The 16,989-nt window shown below is 38.8% G+C and overlaps 1 protein-coding gene across 9 annotated transcripts in view; it reads right to left on the bottom strand.

Annotated features, from left to right (window-relative positions):
* Positions 1-16,989, bottom strand: part of rfx3 (regulatory factor X3) — a 162,608-nt gene that overhangs the window by 142,997 nt on the left and 2,622 nt on the right.

Below are 16,989 nucleotides of genomic sequence, written 5' to 3'. Positions count from 1 at the left end.
TCCTGATTTATATGTTTTAAAGGAATCTTTAAACTGCATATTTATATACTAATATAATAATAGAAATAACAAAGCACATCCACTTAAATAATAAGGGCATCATAATTTCAGAGACTTAAGGTGTCCATACACCTTAAGATCCGCTCGCTTGGCATTGTCGTCAAGCGAGCAGATCTTCTCCCAATATCCCCACCTACGGGTGGGCGATATCGGGAGAATCCAGGCTAATTCGATCGTTTGGCCCTGGGCAAACGAGGCAAAGTCGGTCCGGGGACCACATCAATGAGCCGATGCGGTCCCCAATCTGACTAGATTTTCTAACCTGTCCGATTGAGATCTGGCCAAATTCAGGCCAGATATCGGTCGGGCAGGCCCATCGTTAGTCCCCATACACGGGCCGATTAGATTCCGAATTGGTCCAAGGGACCGATATTGGCAGCTAGAATCGGCCCGTGTATGGGGACCTTAACAGTACGAAAATTATTTCAAAATGCAACCTTCTGAAATTGAATTGTGCTTTCAAAACTATGGCCAGTCACCCACAAGTCAACAGGAGCTGCCTGGTATTTAACTGGCAACCACTGCAATTAACTGTATCTCCCCAATCATGCTGATGTCATGTTCCTTAGCAGCATTAGAGTTATTTAGGAAATATTGTCTGTTTCTAAATTTTAAAGTAACAGTAAAGTATGATGATTTTGGCTCAGTGCGTAGCACTGGGCTTCTGACTTCAGCCAGGGCTCTGGTTTCATTCCGAACACCAAAAACATGCAAGCAGGTTATTTAGCTTCCAATGATATTGACCATAGTGCATGTTAGGGTGATAGGGGTCTTAGATGGTAGGATAGGAATTGATGTGAATGAACAACTTTCTAAGGTGCTCGGTAAATACACATAGTTGCCATTATATAAATAGCATGTTCATTTCAGCATATATGTGGTATTACTTAACTGTAGGCCGTGGCAGCTATATTACAGTTACTGGTATGCAGTTGAATACAATGACAAGGAAGGATCTGTGAACTCATTCCAATATGCCCTTAGATGACATTCCCAAACAAGTGGATCTTTCTGTGTGCAGTTAGCTTTATTTTGCTTAAAGTCTGTTTGAAGATCATTCCATAAATCTACAGTACTACAGTATAATTCAGAGCTGCAATCATTCTATACATTTCTCCCCAGCCAGTCATCAATCTGTTTCACAGCAAGGAGCTCTTAATGAATTGGGAAATTTCTGTCATATCCGCCTCTCTTATCTTACCTCTAATTTAATGTACATGCAGTTTCAGGAATCATATGTCTAAGTACACTAACTGAAATGCTGCCTAGTGTTTTAGTTCTCTGTAAAGTATGCTTTTCCCAACCCTCTAAGTATGTACTTTCAGCTGCCTTATCCACAGTCTTTATATAAAATTTTATAAATATCCAAATTTCAAAATGTCTTTAGTAAGAAACTTAAGAAAGTCTTCAAGCTATGGTGCATAAGGACTTTGGGTGGCAATTAAAACACACAGCCAAACAGCAGGAAGCATGGTAAAAATCCCTGGATACATATTGCCAAGAAAATGGTTGTAAGTCACTTTTACATACAGAACTTCCTATTATAATCAATGTAATGCAATCCATAATGTTGAATCTGCCACTGAGATGACTGATATTTAAGTTAGCCATACACGCACTGGTCATCTTGTCGATCGGGCGTGACAAAAGATTTTGATCAGGCGCCGTTGAAGGCAGCCTAGCAAAATCTGCATTATGGGCTGAATTGGCAGGTAGAGGTAGAATCCCTATTGTTTCTACCTCCATATCTAACAATTCAGCCCTAGACGTCAATAGAGGGAATGAAGATCTTTCCTGCAAAGATCGTAATTGGTATGTGTATGGCCACTGTAACAGTTACACCACAAAGTTAGTGTATAAATTATTTAAAGCACACATATAGGAGGTAATTTCAAAATACAGAGACCCGCTCTTCCCCAGTGCACTTTCTCCACAATGCTACTCCATGTTGAGTTCTTACGAGGTAGTTGCTTTGATTAGCAGTATACAACTGCCTACCTTCCTGCTCTGTTGTGACTGATTTGTTAGAAGTAATCCATTGTGCAGGGGGAATTATCTGAGAACAGGTAACCTAATTATCTGCCTCACAAGGGCCAAACACTGAGCTGCTTCAATATTCTTGTTTGCCCTGGAAAAGTATGATCAGCATAAGGCCTATTGAACTCATGATGAAAAAGGGGATCATTGAAAATATATGTCTTCTGTTTTAGGGATGTACAAAATACAAAAGTTTAAGATTAAGGTGTATATAAACCACAAAAGATCTGATTGTCATAACTTATAATAATTTTATGTACATAAATAATTATCACACAGAACAATCTTTTGTTACTTTTTTGGGTATCTACCCTCCTGTTCCAACCAGGTATATACAGTCTTTAGAAACATAAAAAGGGACTTGGCTACATATGTGCTCTATTATCTGACCTTCTGTGAAAAAAAAACATGTTTCCCCTCTGTGCAACACCAGGAAAACAATGTTTAGGATTGGCCAGCTTGGTTAAAATCTTGGTATGTGGCCTAATCCGGGGATTGTGTGCAATTTTCATTATAATTTAGTTAATGTTAAAATAAATGAAAAAAAGAGAAAATTATGAGAATCATTTTCAGTAACTTTCAGCAACTGCTTCTATTTTGATCATCCTCTTGGAGAACCAATAGGTATCTTATTAGATTAGGCATGATAACTGGATTTATTATGGAGCAGGTCAAAAACCAGAACCTGAATCTGATCCTGGTGGACAATTTACAACTAGTACACAGTATGATGATATTTTTATCACTCAAACCTGCCAGTAGCATCACAGAATGCTGGAAGAGTGTAGTGAATAAAGGTCAAAGGCTAAAGTGGAAGGGTCACTTTAAATATTACAAGAATGGAGAGCTAAAATTGATAAAATAAAGAACAAAAAAAACCTCCCATGGAAATGGCATACATCCTGCAAAGAAAAATAAACAGGCATAACAGTGGTACGTTGCACTTTAAATAACATAGGGCTCATTTAGCAACACTGGGCAATAGCCCATAGCAACTTTTTTTTAGCCAAATGAATGTACAGTACAGCAATGAAACCAAAGGGTTGCCAAGCATTGCCCAGATGCAAATATGCCCAGTGGCAATAAATAACCCACAATTTGTAATTACAGGCAAAGCCATCATAGTTACCTTTTGAGTAAACCTTATACAATCTCTATAGAAGCGCAAAGCAGACATATATCACAGCATACTTACCTTTTGGACAAACTAGTATAAGAAAGGGAAATTGCTTGCCATTTGCCTTTTAAAAATACTTACTATTCATGTACTTGTTAAAAGTACTTGTCATTTGTACAAATATTTAGCAATATATACCACAGGGGTAGTATACAAAAATACAATACAATTCATATATGCATCATTGTGTTCTATATGATCATTCTAGCTACAGTGGTTTCTATGCCAATATAGTGTATTGGGCGATTACAGATTTGTTTTTCAAACTGTAATGGACAATGACACACGGTGCTGTTTGTCACCTGTGTTTGTGTCATTGCCCCAAGAGTGCAAGATTCAATCATCTGTTGACAAAAGGGGTACTACTAGTCACATCCCTATTTAATGCTAAATAAGCAATAGTAACAACCAATGCAATAACTTGTTTACTACACTACATCCCACACATAAGTTCAGTTGCATGAAATTCAACTTACAAGTATTCAATGAGCTTCTTACAGCCACCTGAGGATTTTTGCTCAATGGGAACAAAAGGTTTGGTTCAATCACATTTTAAGTATTTAACTTAATGTATTTCTTTTCCTCAAATTGATCTATTCTATACATTCAAAATATGTTTTTCAAGCAGTCGTTGGAAGAAGCAAATCACAGTTACAAAATCTTGATGGCAGATGGCAGTTCACAGAAGACTTCTTACCCTACACATAATGAATGCATTTTATATAAGACGATAAACACACACACTAAAAGCATAAGAAATAAGAGCATATGTTGTAATTCCCTGTATAATATAATAAAACAGAAAAAGAGAGAAACCTGAATAAACTATTGACTATAAAATCAGACACAGGCTTTAAAGAAGAAAGACCTAAATAGTGCCATTGTGACAATGCTATTCAGCAAGTGATTTAAAAAATTACAGTTATGTTATCAAATTAAAACAGTTATTTATTCTAAAACTAGTGTTAGGGAGGAATGGGTAATGTAAGAGATAAAGTTGTACAGGAGTGACTAAAATCTATGGAGAAAAGCATAGCACATATTAATGGTTGCTTAACAGTGTAGGGAGGCAGTAGCTATATAGCCCCACCCTTGCCTATATAAAAAAGGTAAATGTAACAACCCAAAAATTAAATAATAGCTACACACAGAAAACAAAATACGAACACCCTGGACCACTTGGTCTCTTTGCAGAAATGTCCAGGGCTAGGTGCAACTCTCACGAGGGGGCAGAGACTGGTAGCTGTGAATAATGCAAGTAGCACCTTACTAGTTCCAATTAGTCTCCATGCCTCTTACACCTTTTCTGGCAACTGGCCATCCAGGATGTCTTAGTGCTACCAGATGCTCAGTATGTCTAAAGCCAAACTCATTATCTTCCCTAGCTTTCCTTGTCATCTCAACGCCTGTTATCTCTCTTACCGTTAATTACTCAGCAAGTTCATTAACCTCAACCTCAGCATGTTGACTATTCTAGTCATAACCATGCTCACGCTGGATTATATGCTGGAAGCAAATATACGTTCTGATAACAACACATGCAACCATTACCACTGTAATTCTGTTCTAACTTCTGTTGTAGGTAAAAAGATACAGTAGGGACACTTTTGGGTGTAACGGGTGGCATGAGAAGGGAACAGGGCCAATAAAGGGGGTCTGGGGTTGCAAGGGAAAAGTCCCATTCTTCTTTTAACTATGTAGGGAATATTTTGTGTACACAGGTCACCTCTATTGGCTTAAATTATAATTAAAGGGAAGCAAATAGAAGATTAATTCTAGTTTAAGGCTAACTACAATACATTACTTAGAGCGAATCAAAAACAACTTTTATAAAGCAAAGTTGCAGCTTAGCAAAATATGAAAGTGATAAATGGCCTGTAATTAAATCATAAAATAGATGGAACTTAATTAAATAAAGCTATTGTAATCAGGTTTTATTAACATAACCTAGTATATTCCACTTGCAGATATTTTGCACTGACAAGTTTCTAATTTTGCTCTCACTTAGAGCAGATGCGGCTATTTTAAGGGCTGTTTATATATAATTAGGTTACAATGACAAGACTGTGAGCCTCATTAGTATGAAATTAGCTAAGGGGTGCCACTTTAACAAATGCAAGGCTAAACAATATCCTGGTAGCAGGATACAGTATGCACACAGTAAAAACCTCATGAATTGTTAGGTACCAAAAGTTAGTCTAGTTATCTGAAATGTTCTATATTACATTTCCCTTAGGAGAGCAATAATGTAAAAAAATCCAATTAACTATGTGAAAGATTCTCCCATATATTAAAGGGGTGGTTCACCTTCAGGTTAACTTTTAGAATGTTAGAATGGCCTGAGCCCAGCAGCCAAAAAATTACTGCTTTCTCAGACTAAAGTTTTATAGTTATTGTTACTTTTAATACAGGTATGGGACCTGTTTTCCAGAATGCTCGGGACCTGGGGTTTTCCGGATAAGGGATCTTTCCGTAATTTGGATCTCATAACTTAAGTCTGCTAAAAATCATTTAAATATTAAATAAGCCAAATGGGCTTGTTTTGCCTCCAATAAGGATTAATTATATCTTAGTTGGGATCAAGTACAAGGTTCTGTTATATTATTACAGAGAAAAAGGAAATCATTTTTAAAAATTTTAATTATTTGCATCTATAGCAGATGGCCTTTCCGTAATTCGGACCTTTCTGGATAACGGGTTTCTGGATAAGGGATCCCATACCTGTACTTAGTTTTCTTTTTAGGCGCTCCACGTTTGTTCTTGTCTCTATTTTAAACCACTGCCTGGTTGCTAGGTCCAATTGACCCTAGAAACCTGATAACGGCTGAGAGCTGCTGAAAATAAAGCTAAATATTTCAAAAATCAGAAATAATAAAAAATGAAATCCAATTGCAAACTGTCTCAGAATAGCACTTGTTACATTATACTAAAACTTAATTTGAAGGCGAACAACCACTTTAAGCCACACAGTGATTTGTTGCCACTATATGTCACAGCAACAAATTACCAAGAGTGGTCTCCAATCTAAATCCATAGAAAAGCAAAAAGATACAGAAGAAAATTGCATTGGTGACCATATCACCTTCAGGCATTTTCACCTTTTTTACTACCCTGTCACTACTTTAGGTATAGCCTTACTCATCCAGTTTGAGCCATGTAGGGCAGTACACCACTGCATGCAGGCATACTGGGTAAAGTTTTTGCCATACTGGGAAAAAATACATAGCCCAGAGCCCAAAAAATTTATGTAAAATCGAGTGCTCTGCTTTCTGCTTACACAAACTTGGACAAGCATAATATCCAAGGCTATTGTGACACTAAAATCTACAATTAGTATAGATATTGGTATATATAGTTTACATGTGTAAGAGTACAGATAGGTCAGTATAAGTAGGTGTATAATGTGAACTGGGGTTCAAGAAAAACAAGAAATCCCGTTTCTTTTGATAGAGGACTCAGTGCAGCATTTCTGTGAGTGCTTATCGCTGTACTTACATAGACCTTTCTGATAAAGCTTACTTGTTTTTACCTTTCCTTCTCCTTTAACTATTTAATTATGTAATTGAGCCCTTAATCTGTTAAAGGAAAAACTAGCATTAATGAAATAGAAAAGAGAAATAGACAAAATCACAGCACTGGGATGATCTAGCAAATTAACCACTATGCTGCAACATTTAGGGATTATGTTTAAAGGTAAACAGAATTACTTTAAAAATAAGGAGTTATTGTTAAAAAGAGTAGAAATTTGTGATTCTCGTCACAAAAGAATGCTTATCAAAATCTCATGACAGCTGAACAAGAAACGTTTCATAGCAACAAATTAGTTTGCTCTTTATACCACTTTGTTAAATTCCTTTTGGTAGATTTATACTTCAGAACTGCAAATCAAACCTAAAACCCTCAACGTGCTAGTGCATAATGCGCATATTTTGCAATGTACCACTGTGTATTCCAGCTTGTATTTGCTTGTACATGATATGCATGCATACTGGCTCCCTGAAACATGGCTGTATAGCTTACTAGGGTAAGAAGGGTCTTGCCAGAGGAACCCAGAAGTAAGTTTGTGGAGCTGGAGAACCGGAGGCCCCAAATTCAGTATTTAGGGCTGCTGGATATGGGTTGGCCCAGAGACCCTATATTTAAACAAAACAATCACTGACTGTTCAAAACTGATGCTTTCGGTTCCTCCCAGAGTATCCCAAACACCCAACTAGATTATAAGCCACTATATATGCATATATATATATATATATATATATTTTTTTTTTTTTTTTTAAGCCTAGCCCTTTTTGCTTAATAAATATGCTTTCCAAAACATTTTTTTTATTTTGTAGAGGGAATATTGTAAGTTATCCTGCTAACAAAGTAATATCAGCATGAATCAGCAAAATGGAATGCCCAACTGCCACACAACATTATTGGTTTGCAAAATGGGGCCTCTGTTTATTTTCATATAAAGGGTTGTACTGCTTGCTTAGTGCCACCAAAGCAATAACAGTGCCAATTTCTTGACATTGGAGCACCTTTGCTTCAGCTATGACAAATACATTTTTATTTTTCTAAAATCTTCATGCTCTGTACAATGTTTTTAAATAGAGGTATGGGATCCCTTATCCGGAAACCCGTTATCCAGAAAGCTCCAAGCTCCCATAGACTGATTTCCTTTTTGTCTGTAATAATAAAACAGTACCTTGTAATTGATCCCAACTAAGATATACGGTAAATAATCCTTATTGGATGCAAAACAATCCCATAGGGTTTAATTAATATTTTATTGATTCTTTAGTAGACTTATCCGGAATACCCTTGATCCCGAGCATTCTGGATAACGGGTCCCATACCTGTATAAGAAAGCGCATAGTTACAAAAAACAGAATAGGCATTTGCTGGATGGCAATGCTGCAATGTGTAGTTCAAACACAGCTGGGAAGTCCCCTCCTGCTCACCCTCGCTGCTGAATAAGCCTGATGGGGGGTTGTCAGTGGATTAATGATGAATACAGTACAGCACAGTGCTAGGCATAATGTGCTCTGAAGAGTTTCTCCATTCAGAGAAGGATCTAACATTCCTAGTTCATGTTTTTAATCTCAAAAGGTTTCAGATATTTAGGGGGGAAAGGGTCCACAGAAATAAAAAATCATTAAGAGATTTTTTGAGCTTCATCTATATCCCCATGGAGCTGGTGTCTTTAATAAGCATTGTAATAATTAGCTGCCAAGACAGCTTCTTTAATAAGATGATAAAGCAGGCTACATTACTTAAAATAAGGTCACATTTCTTGACCTCTCATCCAGTCTAAAGGATATTTGTTTGTCAGTCAGGCAGCGCAGAATTCCATTCATTCACCTTGCACATACTTTTATTATTCATCTGCCCATCTGGAGCAGCCATATATTATTCATTGTCTCATTCTATTCCAGCTTGAAATGTTGTTAATTTGTCAGTGCAATACGGACTCTTGTACACACAGTACCTAGCCTAAATTTGAGAAGTAAAGCAGAAGGCACTATTTAGCATTAAAAATAGTGAGAGTATTTATACATTTTATATGCATGCTGTGAAGACAATACACAGCATATATTTATCTGCAGGTTTCTTTCAAGTAAATCAACTACTAACTGCAAGACAGTATGCTGTCGTCTGTCACGTTTGGCTTAAAGGTATCTGTGCTGTAGGTGTGAAGTATATTCATCTCAAAATGTGTAGGTAAAATATTCATTTTCCCTTTCTTTATTTTCCAATAGCATATGATAGGTGAAAGTCAATGCCTATGCTGAGGCATTTACCATTAATACTAATTTCTATTATCACAAGGGTTGGGGTTGCAACAGCAGGTTGCCAAGTACCGTATATACTCGAGTATAAGCCGATCCGAATATAAGCCGAGGTACCTAATTTTACCTAAGAAAACTGGAAAATCTTATTGACTCGAGTATAAGCCTAGGGTGGGAAAGGTATGTCTTTTTTCATTATGTCATTTGCAAATAAATGTCTTACTACACTGCACTGCCTCATAGAGGGGAGGCCAAATTACTACAGCCCAGCTTTACTACAGCCCTGCATTACTACAGCCCAGCTTTACAATAGCCCAGCTTTACAATAGCCCAGCTTTACAATAGCCCAGCTTTACCATAGCCCAGCTTTACCATAGCCCAGCTTTACCATAGCCCAGCATTACTCCAGCCCAGCATTACTCCAGCCCAGCATTACTACAGCCCAGCTTTACCATAGCCCAGCTTTACCATAGCCCAGCATTACCATAGCCCAGCTTTACCATAACCCAGCATTACCATAGCCCAGCTTTACTATGCCCTGTATTACTATAGCCCATCTTTACTATAGCCCATCTTTACTATAGCCCATCTTTACTATAGCCCAGCATTACTATAGCCCAGCATTACTATAGCCCAGCATTACTATAGCCCAGCATTACTATAGCCCAGCATTACTACAGCCCAGCATTACTGTGAGGTAGGCAAGCCGTTCCCTATGTGTGTACAATAGCGCCTGATACAGTAGCCCTATGTAAGCCAGGCTTTAGGGCAGGATTAATGCTGCAGCGCTTCCCCTATGTATATAACAGGCCAGAGAGCACACACTCCCCCACCCCTCACTATAGAATATTATTTCCAGGCTGCCCCACTCCCCCGCCACCATCTTGTAGCGGTACCTCCTCCTCCTCCTCGGTTCTCTTATCTACGGCGGCCTCGGCCCCCTCTCCTCAGTCGAAGCTTGAGGAGGATGCCAGGCAGATGCGACGTTATGCGCATGAGATCCAGCGCGTGTCACCCGCGGCCCGACAAGCCCTCACTGGGAGAGCCTCAAGAAAGCCCGGGGCTCACCGGCCGGAGTAGGACGCAGCTGGACGGCTGGGGAAGGAGGGCAGGCCAGTCCGGGTGATCCCTGTAGGAGGCTAGGCTGCGAAGCGGGGGCCCTGGCAGACAAAGGAGCCGGGGGAGCGGGGAGGGTGCGCGCGCATCGAACGTCGGCAGCGTTGCTAGAGGAATATGTACTCTCTTCTGATCACATACTCGAGTATAAGCCGAGGGTTACTTTTTGAGCACATTTTTTGTGCTGAAAAACTCGGCTTATACTCGAGTATATACAGTACTTCTCAGCCACAAGGTAATTCTCTGAAGTATACAACACAAAGTATGAGCTTATTTTTAGGGCAAAAATGGAAGATGGATTTAATTGCAAATAGTTTATCAACATTTTTAAAAACAGGGTTATCCAATAAAGCAAGAATTTTTAAAATTTTAAAAAATGGGTCCCTTGCTATTTAGGGAGGGACACCCCATGATTTCCCTGAGTACAGTGAAATTTCCTTCTACAATATAAAACAGTAATTCAAATAAGGTGCTTAACTGGTTCTAAACCAGTTTTTTGGGGTATTGAAATAGTGCCTCCCCTGATAAAAAAAAAAAGTAATAAACTGCACTAGAGTACAGGTGGCCATACACTGAAAGATTCACACGTTTAGCCAGCACTGCATCACTTTGACAAGATTTTCAAACCTTTCTCACCAATAGCTGGGTGATCATCAGGCAGATATTGTTTGGGTAGGACTTTTACAGTGCCCCATACACAGGCAGATAAGAGCAGACTGAAGGAACTGCATTGTCACTGAACTTGTCATTGAACTTGTCACTGAACTTGTATGGCCACCTTAAGAACAGTGCAGAACAGTAAACTCACAAAAGCAATTCTGAAAATGAAACAACTGATAAATTGCTCTTAGATTCACTTTAATACTATATAAAAAGCCAAAGTGCAGTTTAATTTCTGAGTATATGTATCCCAGACCCAGTATCTTTGTTTCTCTAAGCTTGGGCCACTCAGGTAAGGGCTCTGGTACACAGGGCGATTTTGGGAAATCGCCGAAAAAGCCTCGCGAGTCTTTTTCGGCAATTTGCACGAAATCGCGCCGCCGCGTCTGCCATCCTGCCCATCCTGCCCCCGAGCAGGGAGTTTTGCCGCGGGCGACTAATCTCCCCGTGTACCAGAGCCCTAAAGGAAGGACTCCTAATCTCAATTAGCGACTTGTTTGAATGCTGGTAAATTTGATCTCTCTTGCAGCATCTAAAGCTGGCCATACATGAGCCAATTTCACTCGTTCTAATCTAATCGGTACGCAAGTGTTTGACGATCGGTTTGCCATCCGATATGCCATCCACGGACAACGATTATTTGAAAAGATGTCATTGTATTGTTGACTTCAAATACATAAAAATCATACATCTACTTACGATCCAATGTCGTGGCGAAAAGCAGTATTTACCCGTCTACCCTAAGCTCTGTGTGTGCCATACTCCTGCCTTGCTTTTTGAATAAACACGCAGGGGCTAAGCCCTGCTTGCACTTTACTTGTTGTGCTGGCTGAAATATTTTGACTGGACTGTGTGGAGAGTGCCGACTCTCTAGGCTGTGCACCAAGTAGTAATTCTCTGGAGGAGGTAAGGGTGTGCTGGTGTAAAAAAAAATTTTCCAATTATACACCTGCCTGCCCCATGCCCCTGTGTGCCATACCCAGTAGTTCTGGGTAGTTTTGCCAGCATTTTGAAAATGGTTGCAACTTGCTGCACTATCCAAAAAACATGTTTTATTAAAGGTTATGATATACGAGCAAACCCTGCAATAACCAAATTAAGGTTCCACAAAGAATGGTCGTGTACTTCAGTATATGTTCGTTGACTTCTGCTGGCAATCATGACATGCACAGGAAACAATCGTTCAACAACAAATGTCTGGCAGATTTTATCGCTGAACAACAAAAATATTTAAACCCAGCCGATCAATTTTTTGGCCGATAATGTCGGCCAGATTAGTGGTTACACGATTGTACACCATTAACTATACAATAAGTTAACGATATTATCGGATCGTTCTGGAATCGGTTGTTTAAAGTAAAAAAATCGGCTTGTGAATGGCCAGCTTTACTTTTTCTTTAAAATCAATACTGCTTTCTTTGTTACAAAGTACCTGTCCTTTGGCAAATGTTTTAATGTAAAAACAAAAATGGCTACCCTATTTGGATTTGTTTGCTCATTCCCCTTGCTAGTGAGATTGTCAAACTAATACTGCACTGCATCAGCTAGCAGGCTCTCGTGGCATACATGGGAAGATTTCCGTTGCCGATTCAGATTCTTTACACCAATTTGGCAGCTTATCTGCCTGTGTATGGGTACCCCTGACGGGCCTACCCGACTGAGATCTGGCCTAAAATTGGCCAGATCTCAACTGGCAGGTTTGAATTTCCATCAGATCAGTGACCACGTCGGCTCATTGATGCGGTCCATGGCCCAACGGCGCATATGCCCGCCGTTGTAACCTTTAGATGCAGTCTGCAGCAGGGGGAAGTAGTTTTTATGTAGAGCTTATTATCTCTGTTGAAACTCTCATGATTATAGACGAGTGGAGAAAAGATAGTAAGGATAAACCTATACAATAATCTGTTTGAGTTTTATAATGAAATTTGTTTTAAATGTTTACATATTTACTGTGCCTATATGAAATAAAATTGTACACAGGTCTATACTTTTACTTTAAGATCATAAAATATTCATCCTTATGTAAATTTTTAACACTTGGGATAATTCTCAAAAAAAATGTGGACCAAAATAAACCAAAACCCAATTCAGTTCCCTTTCACTTTCAGATCTACTGATGCCTCATCCATGCACTCTCAGCATGCACTAAATACAAAATATTTAGAGTAACCAATTCTTCTATAGCTACACCACTGCTGTTAAATAGCTCTAAAACTGTTCAAATGAGAAACAATTTGTATTATTATTATTATTATTATTTATTAAGTATATTTTCTAATACATTAAAAAATTATACATCAGGAAAATGCCATAACCTGCCATTTAACCCTTTATGTACTGGAGCAATGTCACTCCCTATGTTGCATGCAAACATGCCCCATTACACAGATCAAAGTGAACACCAGTACAATGTACAGCACTGGCACACAAAGTTTTATACCAGCAGTGTAGAGATTATGATATAGAGACATTAGAGAATTAATTTAGATCCTGGTCTTTTTGCATACTATGGCTTTAACCTTGATGACTGTTGAAAACCCACAGCAGAAGCCACAATATTTTATATTTAACATACATTTCATTAATATATACAGTGCCTGAAAAAGTGTTAAGTCTTTTGACCAATTCTGTAATTTTGTGAATAACAAATCCTACAGAAAAGTTTGGGTACTATTGTAAAACAGAGGTCAAAAACAGGGTCACAAAATCAAGGAAAACACAGGTAAATTGGTGTTACTGCATATGATACACAGTTCCCTGATTGGCTGTAGGAATAAATGGCAGTGTGTATTTTTTAATTTGATATTCTTTCATATTCATATGTTTTGTAATAATCCTAATTAATGATGTACTAAAAGAAGGAATATGCATCAGGGAGAATATAACGTTATTTACATTCAATCATTCAGAATCTTACTGTGTGAAACTACAGATGATTACAAAAGATTAAGCTGAATAGAATGTCATACCATGCTGCTTAACTTTGCAATAAAGTGATGCTTTGGTGATCAGCTTTTTCATGGGCCCAATGAAGTGTAACAGTAATATGCTTCTGTTTAATTAATAAAGAATGCATTCAGATCAGAGATCATTTTCAACTATCCTGCAGCAGATATATTTTACTAAATAACCTGCAAGGATATTATTCTGTGAAATGACCCAACAAATATATAAACAACATACATAGCAAAAATAACGCAGAGAGTACAAGAAATAAAGGGGTCTTTGTCTGTGCCACAAAACGTCCTCAACTGTTACTGAAATCATAAGTTAGTGACAGTACCTCAGCTTCAGTAAGGAGTATCCATAACTGCAGCCCTCGTATTTAGCTGCACCTCTCAGTACCTAACAAGTACTGCAAGGGTCCAGAATGAACATCCATGTGTTAAAGGGCACTTACAAGTCAGGACATCGGGCTGTCCCACAGGCAGGGTAGCATTATGGTTGCTGAAATACACTCTAGCAAAATAATCTTTTGGGTTCCTCTGATGTGCCCCTCCTCCTTCAACCTCTGGATATATTGTATGTACTATGTGCCTCACTGGTGTGCATGGTACTTGCACTCTGAGGTAAAGGAAAGAGGACTACACTGAAGGAGGACTGGTGAAAAAAATTACACAAGGGGCACAGAACTACTGGCTTTGGAAGTGATACATCTGCCCTACAACCTAATAAAAATGCATAAGTGCTGTTTAATTTGAGGCCTGTAACCTGGGCTAGGCCCTGCAAAGCATTTTCATGGCACTCAGCCTGCTCAAGTTTTTCCTTGACTCCTTTGTAGGACCTTGTGATATATATATCATACTATCAGTTAAGCTACTGGCACACAGGGAATTTTTTGCTTGTGGTTAAATCTGCACTACCTCTGGCTACAAATCTCCCCAAAATGCTTTCCTACCCATGGGTAACAAATCTCCCTGTGGGCTATTACCACCACATGGGGTAGATTCTCAAACTGCGGATAGATGTAGGCCGAGTAGCCACCCCTATGCTCTAACAATCTTACTATTACAGGTATGGGATCCCTTATCCGGTAACCCGTTATCCAGAAAGCTCCGAATTACGGAATGCCTGTCTCCCATAGACTCCATTTTAATCAAATAATTCAGAATTTTAAAACTGTTTTCCCTTTTCTCTGTAATAATAAAACAGTACCTGTAATTGATCCCAACTAAGATACAAATAATCCTTATTGGATGCAAAACAATCCTATTGGATTTAATTGCTGTTTTATTGATTCTTTAGTAGACTTAAGGTATGGAGATCCAAATTACGGAAAGACCCCTTATCCGGAATACCCTTGGTCCCGAGCATTCTGGATAACGGGTCCTATACCTGTATAAATACTCTAAACAGTTTTGCACCAAAATCAAGACTTTTTTAGAGCACAGGGCGTTTTTTTTGGCCTACATTTATCAATAAGCTGAAAATCCGCCCTGTGTGGCAGAGCCCTTATAGTCACTTTTGTGGTACCAGATTGTGTAGGATTTTATGACCTCTTGGTGAGTTAATTAGTAGAGCTTAGCAAGACAAATTAAACAACTCCAGTTTCACTTCTGAAATGTAATTTTATAAAAGCAACATAACTTCTGAAAACAGAAACTAGCCAAGCAACAATCAAGAAGTGCAAGAAAAATAAACAAGAAACAAGCTTGTCTTTGAAACATTCCTTACAAGCATATGCTTCTCCATCAGAAAAACCTGGCAAATGAAATGTAATGTATTCACCAAGTTGATAACTTTTCACTAATTCTAAGGGTCAGCAGACGTTGTTTTTGGTTAAGGGGGCCAGGAGGGGGTGGATTTGCTGGGTGCAAAATTTTTAGACTCGCCCACTTTTTGTGGCCAAAAAGAGAGCCCCTCTGAAGCCCACCTGTGTTGTCCCTCTCCCGCCAAGTTGGCCGCCCCAAAGAAATTGGTTGGAAATTCTACACATTAGGGGTCATTCTTGACCCTGGAGAGTGCAAGTTTAAGAGAACTTAGTGCTCATTCGGCAAGCATTTACACCCCCCACTGCACCCAGCACTGGATAAAAAATGTGGTGCCCCCTACCTTGAGGCAGATAGGAGGTGGGACACCTACGTGCCTCCCCTGACCCTCTTGAATCAAGCACCGCCTAACACAGACAGCACTCATTTTAAAGCACAGTCTACAGTTTCTGTAGACTGAGACCAATTGTGGTCTTTTTTTGCCACTTTGGGGGCATTGTACAAGTGCCCTTTTATGTTGTGGGCATCTTTACTAGGCATTTTGGAGAGTAGTAGTCAGCACCAAACTTTGTGGTTAATTAACGGCAGTGCAGGTTCCCCAATGGCCACTTTCCATCGGTATATCCATATATTTGCCCAAGAAGATGTTGCAATAAAGGCATTTTAATCTAAAAAGATAAGAGGTGCTGTTCCTGTTCTTCGACATCTTTTACTAGGCAGACACAGCCTTTTATCAGTTAAGATCTTTTCTTCTGTTGATATCCCCATCCACTAGGCTTATTAGTAATTAATTCTAATTCACATTACATGGCAGCTCATAAACCATTCTGCATCAGGACAAACAAACTTGATCATTTTCTACTTGATAATTGCCAACTACCTATAAGCTTAGCTTCTCAACTGCTCAGTGTTCACTGACACTCAAAAGATGGCTTAATAACATCCAAGATGAATACCTTTATAGGGCTGTTAAACCTCTCGTTTGGCACATCAAGTTTAGTATGTAAAGTTCAGCATTTCTAGTCATGTTCATTTTTAAGCTTTAGTTCTCCTTTAGGCTCCTTCCCTTTATTTCTAAACATAAAGGGCCCAACTAGAGTCCGCCAGCTTTTTGCTGAATGACACCTCCCACAACCAACAGCCACTGTCCACTTAAGGTTTCTAGGAAATCTATTTCAGAAATAACTAGCCGAAGGCAATTCCCAACCTACCTTGTATAGAGGCACATCACACAGTGACGTCTGACAGTGTCAGAATACAGATACTTAATAATATATGATGTGTGTTTGTACATTTTTGAGCAAACAGCTATATGTAGCAAACAAGGTGAATTTTAATGTAGAGTAAAACTAAAAATTCTTATTTAGTTTAAAGAAAATATAATACACTAAAATAATATGAGCCCAGGGCTAGCAGAAATATAGAGGTTACTGCACTTGACAGCTATTACCAATTA

Source organism: Xenopus tropicalis, chromosome 1, assembly GCF_000004195.4.
Source record: "Xenopus tropicalis strain Nigerian chromosome 1, UCB_Xtro_10.0, whole genome shotgun sequence".
Lineage (NCBI taxonomy): Eukaryota > Metazoa > Chordata > Amphibia > Anura > Pipidae > Xenopus > Xenopus tropicalis.
This window is presented reverse-complemented; position numbering and strand designations above follow the sequence as displayed.